Here is a 19,653-nt window from a genome sequence, read left to right on the forward strand (position 1 = left end):
TCATGCAGTCACTCTTCTTTTCCGCGCACAAAATGCGTGAGCAAAGTTCGGCGAGATTCTTCGGTGCGGAGAACACCACAGGAATGCCGTGCCGGCTTGCCACTTTTGTCACATGATGGGCAACCTTATGAATATACGGTACCACTACTGGTTTTACCGAGTGCCTTTCTAGTACGTTCGCTTTGGCGAACATGACCTGCTTGGTTTTCCGAAGTAGGGCCTCGGCCACAGAAACAATGACCGCGCAGGAGAACCCGGTGGTAAGTAGCCGGTGTACAGAAAGCTGCTATGAAGCTACACTGCATAGCAGGCGGGCACGACTTAAGAGAGCAGACCCCAGGCATTGGCCGGCAATAGACCTCTTGACAGTTTTCGAGTGAGCGGAATCAAAGGGTAAAAACTCTTTCTGTGCCCCCGGAGCGTACTCCCAACACACGTGATCAACTCTTAGAGTAAAATTGCCGTCTAAAAACTAAAACGATCCTTGTAAAGGGAATTCGTGCGTAAATCTCAATCCCCTCTCGTTCTGCTGAAAGCTTTCCAAGACGCTGCCAAGCGCGTCGGTGTAAGAAATGCTATTTAGTTTTTTCAAAGCAATAAGAAAATCGTCTACGTACCTAAGAACTTTCAGCACTCCCTTCCCATTAAAGCTTTGCTCAAGGGCGCAGTCAACAAAAGCTAAAAACAGGTTACAAAGCACGGGGGTTACGCAGGACCCACTGCAGATCCCTTGTATCTGACGATAAAATGTATTCTCAAAAGAGATAAAAGTAACACCCAAATAAATCTGAAGAACGCGCATAAAATTGTCCATTGAAAGGCCACATGAGTTCTGGAAATCCACAACTCCGCTTTCTTCTATCGCACTCCTAACAACACCGAACAAACCCTCGTGGGGCACACAATTAAACAGATCTTCCACATCTACAGTGAACATATAACCAACTGAAGAATTACCCTCGAGAAACCGTACAACCTGTAACGAGTTTTTTACAGTGAAGCGGTCATGGACCTGTAAAGAGCCTAGGTGTTTCTGCAGGTACTTACTGAGAACGTGCTGCCATATGCCGTTTTCGCTTAATATACACCTAAGCGGTGCATCCGCTTTATGGGATTTAGCTGTGAAAAACACAGTGAGCGCATTAAACTTAGCTTCAACAATGCTATTCGCTAAGCCGTTCAGCTCTAATTCCCTGCACATGGCCGCCGCCTTATATTTCACTCTAGTCGCGCTAGATTTAACTGTCCTGAAGTTCTTGGCGATAGCCTCTTCCGCACTCGTCTGGTACTCCTCCTCCGCCAGCAACACAAAGCCTCCCTCCTTGTCTGATTGAAGCAGTCGCAGATGATTCTGTTGGAAGAAGGTAACCACTTTTCCCAACCCGTCCATGGAACGACTAGTGGTGGTCCCACTCGTAGTCTTCATCAGCACATGCACTCCATCAAACAGACAACGTTCTTGATTTTTCCCTCTGACAATAATGTTCTTCTCGGCAACCAGGCCGCCTTAGCTTCGCTACTTGCATTGTGCGCTTTCAAAGCATGGATGGTTGTTTTATCTGCGAACATGCGCACTTGGTTGTCAGAGCATTTTTGTATATATTCGTGTTCTTTCAATATATCATGCAGTTGATAGACAGCGCTGTTCCCGTCTACTCGCTTGTCCTATGTTTGTTGCGCTGTGTATTTTAAAAAATGATGCACCAACTAGCTCAACTCACAGTTCTTTTACAGTTATTTTGCTCTTGATTTTCATTCGTTGCTTTTCTTGCAATCTGCCGGTTTATCGTCTCCACAGCGTATACAAAATCAGGCCATCCGCATTATCACCTGCAGCACTTTTTCCGCTAGCACTTGTCCCTTAATAAATGAACATCATATCTTATCAGTCCACCAGCTCATTCAGTATCACATTGTAATCGCGTTCTTTAAGCTATTGGATGGCAGCTTGCATTTCCAGTTTGTTAATCCGTCACTACTTTCGAACTATAACTCTACAAGATTTGCAGCGAATAACAATTTACTACTCCCGACAGTTCGTACTAATTATGGAAAAATGACATCTTTTGCAGCCATTTTATTTTGCAACTCATTGCCTTTAATACTGAAAACGTACATCACCTTGCCCACATTTAAGAATAACTTGTGGGGATTCACAATCCCCTTCCTCCAATATAACCCCCGCGCGTAATTAACACGCGGGATTACGCGCGCTGGCAGAGAGGTTGGCTGAGGAGAGGGCATGCTGGCCACCCCCCGCCGCCTCCCGAGCCTGTGGCGACGCGGCCGCGGGCTTCCCTCTTTTCTGCCGGCGAAACCGGGCGACCTCCTCTCCCGTTCCGTGTCGAGGAGCGCGACTGTAGCAACTCGCTCGGGGTTCTTCGGCGATTGATCGCGCAAGCGCGGTTCATGATTTCTGCCGAGGAGACCACCGCCGTCACCGAGAATCGCCCACACACCGTAGGCACTTACCGCAACGGGATGTGAGCGCGAAGCCGTGTCAGGTGAGGACTCTTCTTCTCACCTCCTTGACGCGCTTCCCTATTAGGTGGTTTTCATTTCACCCCCGTACGCGGCGTTCGCTCGCTACACGGTGGTTGTTCTTGATTGCTATTCCCTTGCCGTGTACTCGAGCACAATAAACTCTGTTCGCGTGCGTAACTCGTGTTTGTCTCCTCTGGCCCGAACTCGCCGCGGTGGCGACTTCTCGCACCGCGGGTTGGGGGTCACAGCTCTGTCTGCTAGGGCTGGCACGTCGGGGCTAGAAGGCGACTGTACCATCTAGCCCCCCCCCCCATTCTTGCGAGAATAACCCCCATAAACTTGAAGGCATATTTGTTGAATTGCTGATGTTTTATATTTTTTATGTCTGGTACTTGTGTTAGTGCCTCTGTTTTTGTGTAAAACTACTGATTCGCCTACTTCCTGGGTTAGTGCCTTTGTTTTTATGTTAAAATACCGATTTGCCACTTTTTTATAGTATAACCATTCGCTAACTTTGCTGTTTTATTTATTTTGTTGTTGTAATCTATCGAGGGTCCCGGTGCAGTCTTTTGACTATGGGACCCTCGTCTGTATTGTATGCATTTTGTAGATATGTTCAATCTAATAAACTTTCACTTTAACTTAAAAAAAGCGAGCAACTCATGTGCGGGAACACTTGGTTCCTTACTGAATTTTGGTCCCCTCTTCAAAATATCGCTAACGTACCCGGAACAACAACGTCACCAATAATTTTCAAATTCTTACGCGTCAAATCTTTCTTTTGCTTGGCCGCTGTCGAACACAACACTTGGTTCAAGGTTCGTGCCCATAGGGCCGCTGTCAAGTTAGCTGCGAGGCGATTAACGGCAAGCAGCTTAATCTCAGCAAGCCATCCAGGATCCAACACATAACATAGCACACGCAACTCGTCTTGACACTTTCTAACTTGTCGCCACAGCTCGGACCTCAAAAGCTTCAATAAACCCTTCAGAAGACCCCAGAGGGGACGCAGAAATCCCAACAGGACACTCACATCCGCCGGCACCAGATCCTTGCGAAGGAAAAATCCAAGATATCTTGCACGACATGTCAAACCGACGATGAAAGAAACACAAGTGTTGACTTGAGATGATGAAGGGGATGATGTACATACAAAAGAGCCCTCATATTTGGATTGATAATTTAACAAAACAAACAAAACTTCTGTTTGGGCTAGATGGTGCATAGCTTATTTTGAAATCAGTACAAGCGCACAAAAACACGCACACAAGAAAGGGAACACACAGGACAGGCGCTAACTTCATCTGATTTATTCGCAGGTAAGGGCGGAAAATATATACATATAAGGAGACATGCGCAGCAAACAAACACGTTGCCAGTTCACAATGCGTGAACCATCGTGAAACTATACAGCCCTAAGAGAAGTTTTGTTAAAATTGGTTTTATACCACCGCATATCACATGCGCCTAAAGAACATGCGCTAGCCAGACTTGTCAGCCAAATACGCAGTCTCCTTCGGCAACAATGCAACGGAAGGGCTATTTATACATTCATCTTTCGAAAGAGGAATCCATGCAGTTTCAGCTATTTCAAGCGTTAACCGAATTTTGTGCCTTTTAAAACCAAACTTTATTTTAGATGTTGAATGCAATTGCAAATACGGCAGTGAGCGGATAAACCTTTACTGCACACGTTACTAACCCCTACTAAGTGTTGAAATGCACGTTACCCGGTGCATTTCAACCCTTACACTGTTGTGAAAATAAATCACTTAGGAGGGGGGCTATGCACGACCCAATGCAGATGCCTTGTTCCTGAAGATATGGTTTTCTGTCTAATACTATGAAAGTAGAAGTCAGTCAAAAATCTTAATAGTAAAAATCCGTTCACTGAAATACCACAAGCCTCCATCACTACGGACCGATTGCCGTTCAAAATGCTTGTGGTATTTAAATGAACGGATTTTTAGAACTATTAATAAGATATGTTGACGACTATTCCATTGCACTTAATAGAAATGACGATTCCTTCATGGATGACAATTTTAATGTCCTCGCATTGTTTCATGATCACTTCAAACCTCTAGAACTAATGTTCGAATTGCCTGAAACAGGAGTTATATTCCTAGATATTAACTTCATGCTGCATCATGATCGGACATGTTGGATGTTCAAACCTCGTGGCGAAAAACTATTGTTACCTTCATTACACTCTAAACTTGTGAGATGCTTCATTGCTCGCCTTTCAATTCTTAATTCTCAAGAAGTCTTGGCTGCGCCTCATGCATGACAGTTTTTCACAATAGTGCAAGCAGCTGGAATACGCCGGGTACCCTTCCCATCTTCTTGTGTCTGTGGCTTAAGGTGTTCTGAAGAAAGTATATCACAAAATGCGGATGTTAGTCTAGAGACCCCGTGTAAGAAGAAAAAAGTTGTCATCATCACTTACATTCATATGCTGTCCCATAATCTAAAAAACGTTGCCCAGAGATCGGGAGCTAGAGTTGCTTTTTTTTTACTCGAAATCAATTGATTCATCTATGCACTAAAACTTCGTCAGAAGTCTAGAAGAGGATAGACTGCATAAATAAACAAAAAAATTGTTAGTTCCATCCAAAACGTAGTCTATCAGATACTTCTCTCTGCCTCTCAAGAGAAAGGAGCGCAACTTAAACGAGCAAAAACAGTCAGCAGGGAGACCTGCAGAGAAAGAAAAAAAGCGCACTGATCCTGAAGCATCAGTGGAGCCAGGTGAAGAATACAGCTGTGGTGGATCGTGTGACGAGAGCCTGCTCCAGGAATGCAGAAAGCTGCATGCCACCGCCACTGGGGACAAATGTCGATCTTTCTGATGTTGAGCAATTAACATTCGCATAGTGCCACTCAAGCGAGGACGAATCTCCGGAGGCAATCTACGCAAATAGGCGAGTTCTGTTCCATCGCAGTGCTACAGGTGAAGCTGCCATTAATGCTGCTGTGTGCATTCGAGGAAACAAAGTCAAGGAGATAGCTGTAAAGTCGACAGAAGAGGTAATTAATCTTCTTCAGGACATTTCGAAACTCAGCCTGCGTCCTGGCAGCGGATTGAAGCCTATTACCAAGACCTTTCCCTCCTACAATGGGCGTTACTTAATTTGCGACGAACTGTATCATTATTTCTGATGCAGCATGCGTATAGCCTGCAAGTACTTGCGAAAGTTAACTCAGAACACCCTGTCAAGAAGAAGAGAAAATTAAGAAACAGACTTCAAAGTCTCGAGCAGTTTGTCGTACGAAGGATAATTAGGGTGGCAAAGCTGGTGAAAGCTCTATGTCGTGTTTTAGGCAAGACAACTGAGGCAGCATAGCTCAGACAGGAACGGCTTTATTCCGTCATAACGGAAACGAAAGAAATGCGCTGCGGTGGCTGTCGCAGCGCGCTTTAATAAGCCACCTTATCACAGTGGCAAGGGTGAGCGGAGAGAGCGTGGCTGAGGCGAAGTAGTTCCGCAGCTTTGATAACACTTCGCGATACCACATCCCTCCGCACTTATTTACAGTTCAAAACAAATTCCTGTTCACGGCACATAGCGGTCGGGTGGTCTTCCCTCCCGAAGTGGGTACCGCAGTTCTGCCGGTTCTGTATCCGAATGGCGGTCTTGCACTCCAGCCTGTTGACGGGGAGGCCGGCAGGTCTCCGCTTGCTCATCAGATTCCGGGTATGGCGCCGGAGGAGCAGATGTGTCTTCTGGAGCCACTCGGACGATGTGGTTCCTATGGCGAACCCACTGAAACACACCTCTAGGAGTTACGACACTTAAGCGGTACGAGACTGGACCAGTTTGCGCCGAAATGGTCGCTGAAAACCATTTTTCTCCGCGCCTGAAGTTCCTGACCTCTACACTATCACCAACCTTAAAAAGTCGCTCTTTGTGATAGCATGACTTACGCCTTAAGGTTTGGTCAAACTGCTTAGCCGATACTTTTGATTTTATTGAAGGTTTTACAAGATCCAACCTTGTGCGAAGACGTCTGCCAAGCAGGAGGAGTGCAGGAACTTCCCCAGTGGTTGTATGAGGAGTGTTGCGATACGCCAAACGAAAATCAGCAATTGCTGAGCGTAGGGGTACGGACGGATTCTTACGCAACGCAGACTTGAGTGACTGCACGAAGCGCTCAGCCTGTCCATTGCTGCTTGGATGATACGGCGCTGTGCGAACATGACGGGTGCCAACGCTGCGCATGTATTTTGAGAACGCGTCCGATGTGAATTGTGGACCGTTATTCGATCAAAGCGTCTATCGAAAACCGAAACGACAGAAAAGTTCATGAAGACGGTCAATGGTTCTCTCTACGGATGTATCTTTCAATTCAAACACTTCTGGCTACTTAGAATGAGCATCTATGACTATCAAGAGCATCGCACCTCTGAATGGGCCTGCGAAGTCGACGTGAACCCGTTCCCAGGGCCGGCTAGGCCACGCCCATGCATGAAGCGCAGCAGGGCACGCCGTTTTGCGCTGCGACTGCCACGACTTACATGCACTCACTTTCTGTTCGATGTCTCTGTCAATTGTTGACCAGCACACGTAACTTCTCGCCAACTCCTTCGTCCTGACGATTCCAGGGTTCCCCTGGTGCAGTTCCTCAAGCAAGACCGACTGGAAGCGCTCAGGAATGACGACACGAGTTCCCAGCACCAGGCATCCTTGCTGCAAAGACAACCCCAAACGTCTGTAGAAAAACAGCTTCAGTAAGTCATTCGGAGCGCGATTCGGCCAGCCGCTCAAAATGTACTGCATGACTGCTTTGAGTACAGGGTCACGACTGGTATCGCGTGCTATGTCACGGCAGTTTACTGGAAGCGAGTCAAAACGCAGAACGTAGAATTTATCTTCCGGTGCTCCATCATCATTGCCATGCAACGGCAGCCGCGAAAGGCAATCAGAGTCTGCGTTTTCGGCTGACGACTTGTACTTGAGCGTGTAGTTGTAGGCAGATAACCAAACGGCCCAACGCTGCAATCTCGCTGCAGCTATCGTAGGAATGCCTGATTTGGGCCCTAGAACGGTGAGCAATGGCTTATGATCGCTTGCGAGGATGAATGAACGGCCATAGAGGTAGAAGTGAAACTTTTTCACACCGAAAATTAGGCCGAGTGCCTCTTTCTCAATTTGGCTGTAGCTAGCCTCTGCCTTAGTCAATGTTCTTGATGCGTATGCTATTGGCTTGCCCATACCATTTGGTAGGACGTGAGAGAGCACGGCTCCGATGCCGTATGCTGATGCGTCGCAAGACAGCTGTAGTGGCAATCCGGGCTCGTAGTGGGTAAGCACGGGTGGCACGGACATCAACTTCTTAACTTCAACGAAGGCGTCGTCGCATTCCCTGCTCCACACCCAGGGCACATCACTGCGTAAAAGCCTGCTGAGTGGTGCGATTACACTGGATAGGTTTGGAATGAACTTTCCATAGTAGTTAACTAGGCCAAGCAGGGACCGCAGCTGATGCTTGTCATTTGGCCTCGGTGCCTTTGCAATAACTACCACTTTGTCATCGGCTGGACGCACGCCATCAGCGCTTACAATGGGACCGAGGTACTGAAGCTGGTCCTTAAAGAACTGACATTTAGGCGTCTTCACCTTAGCTTATCTTTCGGACAAGCGTTTCAGAACAGCTTCGAGGTTACGCAGGTGCTCTTCAACAGTCTTTCCCGTTACGAGGATGTCATCAATGTAACATGCAACCCCTTCGAGTCCTTTGAGCATGTTATCCATTGTCCTTTGAAACATTGCAGGAGCTGATGCTATGCCAAAAAGGTAGGCGGTTGACGACATACAACCCTCTGTGTGTATTTACCATCAAGTATTCTTTCGACCGTTCGTCCATTTCTACCTGCTGGTATGCTCTGTTGAGGTCAAGTTTCGAGAACTTCTTTCCTCCCGCAAGGATTGCAAAAAGCTCGTCTGCTCTTGGAAGCGGATAATGCTCAGTGTCTAGAATTAGATTCAGGGTGACCTTGTAGTCACCGCACAGTCTTATCGAGCCATCAGCTTTAATGACCGGCACAACCGGCGTAGCAAACTTGCTGCTAGCCACTGGTGAGATAACGCCAAGCTTTTCTAGCTTCACAAGTTCCTGTTCTACTGCCGAACGTAATGCGAATGGCACAGTCCTTGCCTTCAAAAATCTAGGCTCTTGATTGTCTTTGAAATAAAGAGCAGCTTCCTTACCATTTTCTAGCACAAGTCTTCGCTGAACAGTTTCGTGTACTTTCGTAGCAAGGCCTGAAGTTTCTCCGGCGACTCTTCGGTCGCACAAGGCAAACTCCTAACGGCGTTCAGCTCCCAGATACGGCTCCAGTCAAGCCGAATCTTCTGTCACTCCCGCCCCAGAAGTGAGCGTCCGTCTTGTGGCACCACGTAGAGCGGTAGGCGCTGCTTTTGGCCGTTCGTTTCCACGTTGACTTCAAGCACTCCAATGGGCCTGATTACTTCACCTGCGTACGTGCGTAGTTGAAGACTGGTTCGTTGCGGGTGCAAATCTGGAAAAATCCTCCGGCAGTGGTTGCGTGAAATTATCGAGACAGCAGCTCCGGTGTCCAGCTCCATCTGTAACGGTACACTTAACTTTGACTGTCACCATAAAAGGCACTGCACGTGTGTCTAAAGTAACGTCATTCAGAGCAAGTTTTGTTTGCCTGTTGAATGAGCTTTCTGTGAGCGTTTTCACACGTCGCGGACGACTTGTGCAAACTCGTTGAATGTGTTCCTTCTTTTGGCTCTGATAACAAGTTGCTTGCGAATGCGGACAAGATGCTGCTCCGTGCTTGGGCGAACCGCATGGATAGCATGCTACCGCCTTTGCATCGGGAGTTGGCCTTGAGCTAGGCATTTTATGTATATCGGCATTCCTTTCGTGCACTACGTGCGCTTCTGTCGCATTTCGCACTGCTGCTTCAAAAGACAAGGCACGCTCGACAGCTTTTTGGAAAGTTAGGGCATTATCTTCGGCAAATAAATGCCGTTGGATGTCGACGCGCTGCAACCCGGAGACAAATCGGTCGCGCAGTGACTGATCCAAGAACTCGCCGAAATCGCATGTCTGAGCAAGGTGTCTTATCTCGGCCACGAACTCCGATAAGGTTTCAGTTTCTTTTTGTGACCGGCGGTGAAATTTTGCTCTTTCGCCGATGACCGACGGCTTCGGAGACAAGCGATTGCGAAGTAGCGTTATGAGCGCTGCATAGGGCTTAGACGAGGGCTTATCCGGAATAGTCAGTGACTTGAGAAGTGCGTAAGTTTGTGGTCCGATCAAGCTCAGGAGCACGTCTACTTTTAAGTCTTCCGGAACCTTGTTAGCACGCAAATATGCTTCTAACCGCTCTTCATACGAAATCCAATCAGTCGTAGAATCATCAAAATGCTCAACTTGCCCGAAAGTAGTCATGACGAAGGCGTTCCCGTTGCTGTAGATGCTACAGTTCTTGGTCTTGTGCTGAAAGTCTTGAGTGGGCGTAACACCGGCGCAGATTCGCCATCCTCGTCGCCATTATGTCGTGTTTTAGGCAAGACAACTGAGGCAGCATTAACACTTCTTTTTGGGCGAGTTGGTTCAATTTTGGTTCATTTGGAGTTGGTTCATTTTTGCAGCATTGCTCAGACAGGAACGGCTTTATTCCGTCATAACGGAAATGAAAGAAATGCGCTGCGGTGGCTGGCGCAGCGCGCTTTAATAAGCCAACTTTTCACAGTGGCAAGGGTGAGCGGAGAGAGCGTGGCTGAGGCGAGGTAGTTCCGCAGCTTTGATTACACTTCGCGATACCACACTCCAGGTGAAATTAAAAATGAAAATGAACACCTTTCAAGGACAGAGTTTGAAAGAAGTGTTAGTGCCCTTCCTCTCAACTAACAGCTAGCTGTTTAAATATGTTTTAGAGGTTGCAAAACGCAAGTCAACAAAAGTGATGGCATACTCTGATGAGTGGATACTAGGCTTCCTAAGCACCAAAGAATGTCTATCAGCAGTTTGCCTGAAGCGCGGTGCGATTTGAAGAGCTCGGGTTCCCATCTTGCGTGCTTTAATTGGGCATGAATCCGAAAATTTCTAGTTCTACATACGTGTTATAACTTAGCTAAACATCCGAAGATGTTAAGATGAAACTATAGCGTGTATGAAAACGCCGGCGACAGCGCTCTGTTGCTCGCACACATGGTCCTTGGAGCCTAGAACGTGCGTCTAGTATAGTCCTCCATGCAAGCGCAATTGTTTGCACAAAATCCTCAGAAATCTTTATTACAATACGGCACGGCGGTAGCTTCAGCAGGATAATAGGGTATAAAAAGCAGCTTCGTTTCTACATCGGCTCAGGGGCATGAGCGCAGAACTTCGCTCAAGAAAAAAAACATCGTATCTGGGGTTATGCCAACAACTCGGCTACGAATTCAATATTACGACTAAACTGAAATCAAGACTTAAGAGCGGCTTCGCATGTACAAGGCACCTGACAATGACCATGCAGCGAATGCACTTCGAAGCGCACGGGCACACGCGTCGTCTGCTCCGTCGGCAGTGGCACTCCGCTTCACCGCAGCGCCCCCGCTGCGATCATTCAGCGGCCGCCTCCATCGGGGCCGGCGGACGAGAGACTAGCACTATTTCTAGGGACCCTAGCTTCGCTAAGTTTCCCTCAGTTCACAAGCGAAGCTTACCAGAACGGATATTTCATGTTTCTGGCTTTCCGAGGCCGTGTACCGCTTCGCTCACCAGCTCTGGTCACCGTTCGTAGACATCGCGGCGGCGGCAGTATACCTGGGCCCCCTTGCACAAAGCAACCTTAAGACTGTCTTAGCTAAGTCCAGACTTAACTGGAGTCTAAAGAATAGGCCACTAGCATGGCCGCTTAAGACTGTAGTCAAGACTGGGCTCTAGTCCTGACTTGAATAAGTCGCTTGTATGATTACGACTAGGTGCTGTCTTGGGTAAGACACAAGGACGCCAGGTGTCTAAGTAGAGAAATTAGAAAAATACAGGGATGCGCTGGCACTGTCCCTGCTGTAAGATGTACACATTCCGTCAATTTTGCGTTGTGTAAAATCCGTGCCATTGCTTTTTGCGGCTTAAGATTGTGTTACGAGGAAAAATGCCCCAAGTGGTTGCTGAGGCTGTTCTGAGAAGCCACTCTGGTGAACATGAACCCGAAGCGTTCGGCGTTCGGAACACGAGCCGTCTTAAATAAGCTTGGTCTTTCTAAAGACACCATTTTAGTCTGGACTTAGCTCAGACTTTATCGTGCAAGCCGGCCCTGTTGACTTAGCTATGACGTATAATGTTTTACAAATGAAGTCATTTGTTCTCTTTCAAGATAAAATCATCTTCCTAGGCCAGTCCTCGAGGATGAACGGTCATTGAATACGGGCGGCTCGCGATTATACAAGCACGCTCTACACAGCAATGTGCGAATCATAGGCACTGTCGCTGTCATTTGCGTGGGTGCACAACCACCACGCATAACCGGCCAATGCAGGCACCAACCTGCTTAGTTTGTGGGAAGGCAGAGGAGGCGTGAAAAACCAGTGAGCTCCTCGTTGCGGTCGCCACATCCGATGTTGCATCCGATGTACATTTGGATAAAGCCTGCACGCTGACTTGCCCACTTGCGGGGAATAAGGCAAGTAGAATAAATGGTATAGTTGTCGAACTTACGTGGCTTTAGGACCTCTACCTCATGCATTTTAATGCTCAGGAATGGACTCGATACGTCAGACATTATCTATGTACTTCGTTTTACCACACCGCCATGATGCGCTAAGCACGAGATGAGCGAGCCAAGTTGGCCGCCATTCTTCATTACCGCCCACCTTGACCACCTTGACACCAAGACTGCCCCACAATGGCCCCTCCATAGGGAACCATAACCACCATATCCACCACAGAAGCAAGACCACGCACCATGTACACCATTTTGCTACCATCGCCAGCATGGCGCCACGAAGTCGGGTTTATTGTGGTTAGAGTGGAAAATGGTGGCCAAGGTTCTTTTTCGGTGGTCATGATGTGTGCAGTATGGTGGTCGTGATTGAACACCATAAAGCATGCCCATCATGGACACCAAAAAGGGATCATGGCCACCATTTTTCCACTCTAAAGACCATAAACCCACCACAACAGATGATGGTCCTATGGTAATTCTATGGTGGGATTTTCGATAGGGCTGTGTATAATATTATTTTATTAGTTATTTATAATTATTTATAAACAAATCATTGATTGACATATGGCCATATAAGGGACGCATTTGCGCATACCGTGATGTTGCTCTGTGATTGGTCGAGACCTCTATGACATCTTCCCGTTTCGACCAATAAGAGCCACGGCAAAAGCGTGACACTTTTGCTGGCGACAGCGATGAGAAAATAAAGGCGTTTGCCATAATAACTGTAGGTGTCTGCAATAAAATATTGCTTGTAAATGTTCAAAACATTTCTGAAAAACACCGTTTTAACAGCATATATCTGTTTCTGGTTCTAATTGTACCCTTGATTTTATACGAATTTTTGTAGCGCGGCAGAGCGTACAGGCCTTGCTGTACCTCCGCCAAGGGTCGATCCAGTACTGCACTACTTCCGGGAGCGGCTAAGCGATTCCCCATTGCTGGAGGAAGGACAATGGCAATTCCAATGTGAGACCAACTAATATTTTTCACCCGAGCTCGCTGCTTTCGTATGATTCACACAGCAATCCTGTCATTGCCCCTGTCTTAATTCATTGTTGGGCGGCTCGTGCACGCAGTGACACTTGGGGTTACTTTTCCGTGCGTCATTGCGTGTGGGTCTATTATTTAGGGTGCTAGAGAATGGTTTGGTTAAGAATCTCCTCTGAGGGATGTGTCGTCATCTGGCAAACCATAGAACAAGTGCTACTACTGAAAAACGGTGGACCGGCGCTGTTTCTGCAAAAGCCGATAAGTGGCGCCTCTTGGGCACATATTTTTGATAGGATCGATCCGCAGTTCATTTTTTCGCTTCTCGGCCTTTGGCCAAGTGTAGCCCTTTGATCGATGCTAGGCGTAGGGACTCTACTCAAGGTCTCGGTTCTTAGAACTAGCCTTTAACCAAGATCAAAAAACAGCGCGGCTACTTGGGACAAACAGAGAGGAGAATAACGGACAAGCGCTGACTAACAACTGAAGTTTATTCGAAAAAAGCACAGGTAATATACACTTTTCTTCTCAAGAACCAGGACGCATGCGCTCGGAAACAAGCATTAGTCTAATCATCATCATCATCATCATAATCATCATAATCATCATCATCAGCCTGATTATACCCACTGCAGGGCGAAGACCTCTCCCATATTTCTCCACTTAACCCGGTTCTGTGCTAGCTGCATCCACTTGACCCCTGCGAACTTATTAATCTCATCCGCCCAACTAACTTTCTGCCGCCCCCTGCTACGCTTTCCTTCCCTTGGAATCCAGTTTGTTACCCTCAGCGACCATCGGTTATCCTCTCTTCGCACTACATGCCCTGCCCATGTCCATTTCCTCTTCTTAATTTCGACTAGAATGTCGGTAACTTGAGTTATTTCTCTGACCCACTCTGCACGATTTCTATCTCTTAACGTTACCCCTACCTTTTTCGTTCCATAGCCCTCTGGGTTGTCCTCAACTTAAGTAGAACTCTCTTGGTTAGCCTCCACGTTTCAGCCCCATAGGTGAGTGCAGGCAAGATGCAACTGTTGTATACTTTCCTCTTGAGCGATACCGGTAAGCTGCTAGTCATAATCTGCGAGTGCTTGCCAAATGCGCTCCATCCCAATCGTATTCTTCTTGTTATTTCCTTTTCGTGGTCCGGATCTGCGGTTACTACCTGTCCTAAGTAGACATATTCGCCTACTACTTCCAGTATTTAGCTACCTAATGTAAACTGCTGTTCCTTCCCGAGGCTGTTCCTTCCTTAGTCTAATCATGGGAATCCAAATATACAATCTCAGTGTCATGCAGAAGCACCGATGGCGTGCTCACGCAACTATCCCCTTTTCTATGGATGTGATAGGCTTCCGATAACTCCCTGGTTAGTTGATCATTATGCCTGTATATTGCATTAGTGTTGTTAAAAAGAGGTATGCATAGTTTTTTATCAGGATATCTCGGATCATTATTCGGCTGGCATGGGGGAGCGGTGCTCCGGCACCGGACCTTCACGTCACAACACTACGCGAATGGCTGATCTTTTGTGCGCCGGGTCTTTTGTATGCCAACGCAACTCGGATGTCTCCCATTTACATTGACATACCGAAGACTGAAAACCTGGATATCCCCCTCCCCCCTTATGGATGCTCCCGCTCTAAGGGAGCCCATGACCATTTCCTGGTTCCAATGTCCCAATAATTTTCGAAAGCCACCTCTTTTCTTAACAGCTTAATATCTGTTACCGGTTCTATTTGTACCCGTGATATTAAACTGATTTTTGTAGCGCGGCGGAGCGTTCGGGGCTTTCCTCACTTCCGCCATGGGTCGACCCTGTACTGCATTACCTCCTGGACCGGACCAGCGACTTCCCCTTTTTTATGTGAAGACAATCGCAATTATAAAATCAGAAAAAATAATTCTTTTTACCCGAGCTTGCTGCTTTATTTTTTTAATATTGGAAGGGCACAGTGCAAAAACACACGGGATGAAAGGAAGAAGACGTACACACGAGCGCTTCTTCCTTTCGTATCGTGTAGTTTTGCGCTGCGCCCTTCCAATATGAATCGCTACCAACTTCACAATTGTCTATCGTTCTTCTTTACTTATAAAATTATTTAGAACTTTTTTCCGACTTTTATTGTTGTGTGCTTAATTTTACAAAGAACACGGTATTAATTAGTAATTATTTATTTATGCAATCGTAAATATTTAGTAATTACAGTTTAACTAGCAATTAATGAATAATAATTAGCTAATAATAAGGAATCAGTGTATATTTAATATTTTATAAATATTTGCTTACTAATTAGCAACTGATCATTCATTGACATGGCCATATAGGTGACGCATTTGCGCCTACTGTGGTGTTGCTCTGTGATTGGTGGAGACCTCCATGACGTCTTCCCATCTCCACCATTAAGAGCCGCGGCAAAAGCGTGACACATTTTCTGGCGACAACGATGAGGCAATAAAGGCCTTAATATGGAGTTTTAGAATAGGGGGACCCAAGGCTTGGGGCCCCCAAGGAAATAGCGCGCGGCGGCGCAACGTGCTAGCCGAGTGGCGAGTTTTGGAATAGGGGTTTTCGCGGAGTCTTGCTTCGTTCGTCGATTGCAGCGCCACAAGTAAACCAAAGGAAAACATTTAAATATAAAATAGCCAACAACGCATGAAGTAAGACTAACCGGTCAAGAATGCAATGCACCAACTAGCCCAACAACGTGTTTTACTGAAGCCAACAACGCAATGTTATTCATCAAAAAGTACTATATTTGTGTAAAATTTGTCAGGCAAGACGAAATCGGCAAATTGTCAATCCAGGCCGAGGCTGGGAAACCTCGTTTGAACCTTCCGCGCTTTCCGCTGTCTAGTCCCCATGCCAACCAAAGGAGGCGAACTCGGTACGCCTAGCAGCTCGGGAAATCCGGAAGCAATCAGAAAATATAGTGCGTTTTATCGCTAAAATTTGATAGTGCGGGCATCATGAGACATAGCATAAGCTTCGCTGGTATTATGTTTTCCATGAACGCGTGATACCATGGAGCGGGCATTGCGAATGTGTGCCGAGGCGAGCGGCCGCCGCTTGCCCGAATGCCGCCATGTTGCCGTAACCCAAGCGACCCAACGGTGGCTTGGGGCGAACGCTATTTCCGAAAAATAGGGGCCGCCCCTAGGGTTAACCTAATGCCCCAAGCGCGCCTTACGTTCTGCGCATGTTCATTTCGACGCCCCAAGCTAGCTTTGGGGCCCCCTATTTTATAGCTCTGTAATAACAGTTCAGTTCAGTTCAGTTCAGTCGTTCAGTCGTATCCGACTCTTCGTGACCCTATGGACTATGTCACGCCACGCTTTCCGGTCTCTCACTATCTTCCTAACATCACATAACTTCATCTGCAGTGCTTCGAGGATGCCATCTAACCATCGCGTTCGCTGCCTACCCCTTCTCCGGCCACCCTCAACCTTTCCCAACATCAAATCTTTCTCCAGCGACTCCTCTCTTCTCATCAGATGACCAAAGTAGCTGAGCTTTAACTTTAGATTTGACCCTCCAATGAGCAGTCAGGGTTTATGGTCGACAATATTGACTGATTTGATCTTCTGGCAGTCCACCGTACTCTCAAGAGTCTTCGCCAACACCACAATTCAAACGCGTCAATTCTTCGGCGGTCAGCCGTTTTCACAGTCCAACTCTCGCATCCATACATCACAACTGGAAATACCATAGCACGAGTTATACGGATCTTGGTTGGCAGAATAATGTCTCTGCTCTTTACTAGTCGGTCAAGGCCAGCCATTGCTATCTTTCCCAGAAGCAGGCGTCTCCTGATTTCATGGCTGCAGTCTCCTTCCGAGGTAATCTTGGAGCCCAAGAAGAGAAAATCTGTCACAGCTTCCACTTCTCGTCCATTGATGCTCCAGGACTTGATAGGGCAAGACGCCGTGATCTTTTTCTTTTTAATGTTCAGTTTAAGCCCAATCTTCTCACTCTCTTCTTGTACGCGCATCAGAAGTCTCTTGAGTTCCACTTCACTTTCTTCCATTAAAGTGGTATCATCCGCATATCTAAGGTTGTTGATACGTTTTCCAGCAATCTTCACTCCAGCTGAAGACTCGTCCAGGCCGGCCTTCCTCATGATGCACTCTGCATATAAGTTAAATAGGCAGGGCGACAGTATGCAGCCTTGCCTCATTCCTTTCTCAATCGGAAACCAATCAGTAAGACCATGCCCAGTTCTGACTGTGGCCTCTTGTCCTTCATACAGGTTCCTGAGGAGACAGGTGAGGTGAATTGGAACTCCCATCTCTTGGAGAGCTTGCCACAATCTGCTGTGATCTACGCAGTCAAACGCTTTCGCATAATCAATAAAGCAGAAGTAGATGGGTTTCTGGAACTCTCTTGCTTTTTCCATGATCCAGCGAAGGTTGGCAATTTGGTCTCTAGTTCCTCTGCCCTTGCGAAACCCAGCTTGCACATCCGGAAGCTCCCGATCCACATACTGCTGCAGCCTACCTTGGAGGATTTTCAACATCACCTTGCTAGCATGCGAAATAAGCGCGATCGTGCGGTAGTTGGAACAATCTTTGGCACTGCCTTTCTTTGGAATGGGGATGTAAAGTGACCTCCTCCAATCCTGTGGTCACTGCAGGGTTGTCCAAATCTTCTGACATAATGTATGCAGAATGCTAACAGCGTCATGGTTGAGGTTTTGAAGCAATTCAGCTGGAATGCCATCAATTCCGCTAGGTTTGTTCTTAGCAAGGCTGGCTAAGGCCCATTCAACTTCACTCTTCAGGATACCCGGCTCGAGATCAGTAATCACAACCGTCTTATGTTGGGTTTGCACATTCGGCTCGGATGTGAATGCCATACATCGTATGCCTTCAAAACCAGATATGATTCCTGCTATTCTCTGCCGATTCGCAAAGCAGAAAACACGGGATTTGTGGTGGGCAAACAGGAAAAAAAAAAGAAGATGGTACAGTGCACGTGCTTGAAAACCTGACGAAAAGGAACCGCGAACTGCTGAAGCACGCAAAGGAATGGGCAAAACAACATGACTTCAAATATGTCTGGCACCGAAATGGCAAAATACTGCTGAAGATATCTGACGGCTTGTCAGCGATAGTCATCTCAAAGGAAAGTAAACTTGATAATCTACTTAGGGGCCAGGGCCAGGGGAAGTAATGCACTTTGCGCACCCTAAATGAACCCGCCTCCTTCCCTTTTCAGCCAAACAAAGCCTCAGTTCTTCATGCCACCTATTCTAAACCCTGCGTGTACTCTGAAAAAGAAAAGCATATCCTTCTTTCACGTTAATGAACAATCATTGCGTAACAAAGGTGACGAGTTTGAATCATTCCTTTCTGCACTTGATTTTCGTTTCAACATAGTGATGGTGACTGAAACATGGAATCAAAGCAGTGACGAAGCCTTAGAATCGCCAAATTATAACACGTATGTGCAAAATCGCGTTGATAGACGAGGTGGGGGCGTTATGATAGCGATAGACAGAAATATGAAAGGCAGCGTTCTTACCCATTTCACTGCAACTAATGAGGACTATGAAATACTCTCTTTCCAAAGTCGTAAAAACATCTTTTCCGTATTTTACCGCCCTCCAAAAAGAAACTTCTCAAATTTTGCCTGGTTCCTTGACGAATACCTCCAATAGGTCACAGAGAACAATCTTAACGCTTTCTTGGGGGACGATATAAACATAGATTTTCTTTCACATTCAGCTAATAAAGTAGAGGTAGAGTCAATACTGCAGTGCAACGGCTTTAATAACGTCATAAATGTCCCTACGCGACTACAAGCAGCGACAGCAATCGATGTATTTTTTACTAACTCCTCAGCTGATGGTCTGACTTCTGGAGTAATAAATGGCCACATAAGTGACCATCTTCCAATATTGTAAAAGAAGGCTAGGTCGAGACGGCGAGGTCGTGACGGCAAGGACAGCCAAGCCTTGTCTAGCGCTTTAATCCGATCACGAACCCAGGCGCGCGCCGGAGCCCGCGCCGCGGGACGATGATGATGGTATGTACAAATGAAAGAAGAAGATCATGGCATGTACAAATGAAAGAAGGTCCACAGAAGGCTCGCACAATCTGGCCGGGGGGTCGGAAGCGGCCAGCCTGGTCGCTCCTAATTAACCGATGTACCGCGGCGCACAAACGGTTTCAGGCGAGAAACATGAACAATTTCAGTTCCACAGTGGCGTCGATCGGCTGGGGGATCAACAGGCGTGACTTTGTAGTTAACTGGAGAAGTTTGGCTGATAATCTTGTAGGGACCAAAGTAGCGGTGGTGGAATTTGTCACTAAGGCCAGGGGTGCGCAGTGGTGTATACAGCAGTACTTCGTCACCGGGACGATAAGAGACCACGCGATGCGTAGAATCGTAGCGACTCTTGCGGTCTTCCTGGCACGCTGCTGTGTTGAGGCGGGCAAGATGGCGGCATCTGGCCACACGAGATAAGAACTGGGTTGGTACT

At 47.0% G+C, this 19,653-nt stretch overlaps 1 pseudogene; it reads left to right on the forward strand.

Annotated features, from left to right (window-relative positions):
* Positions 1–14,850: 14,850 nt before the first annotated feature.
* LOC146171055 (U2 spliceosomal RNA) lies at positions 14,851–15,022 on the forward strand (annotated as a pseudogene).
* The last annotated feature ends 4,631 nt before the right edge of the window (positions 15,023–19,653 follow it).

This window comes from Amblyomma maculatum, unplaced genomic scaffold (genome assembly GCF_055883805.1).
Source record: "Amblyomma maculatum isolate TAMU_Amacu unplaced genomic scaffold, ASM5588380v1 scaffold_23, whole genome shotgun sequence".
Lineage (NCBI taxonomy): Eukaryota > Metazoa > Arthropoda > Arachnida > Ixodida > Ixodidae > Amblyomma > Amblyomma maculatum.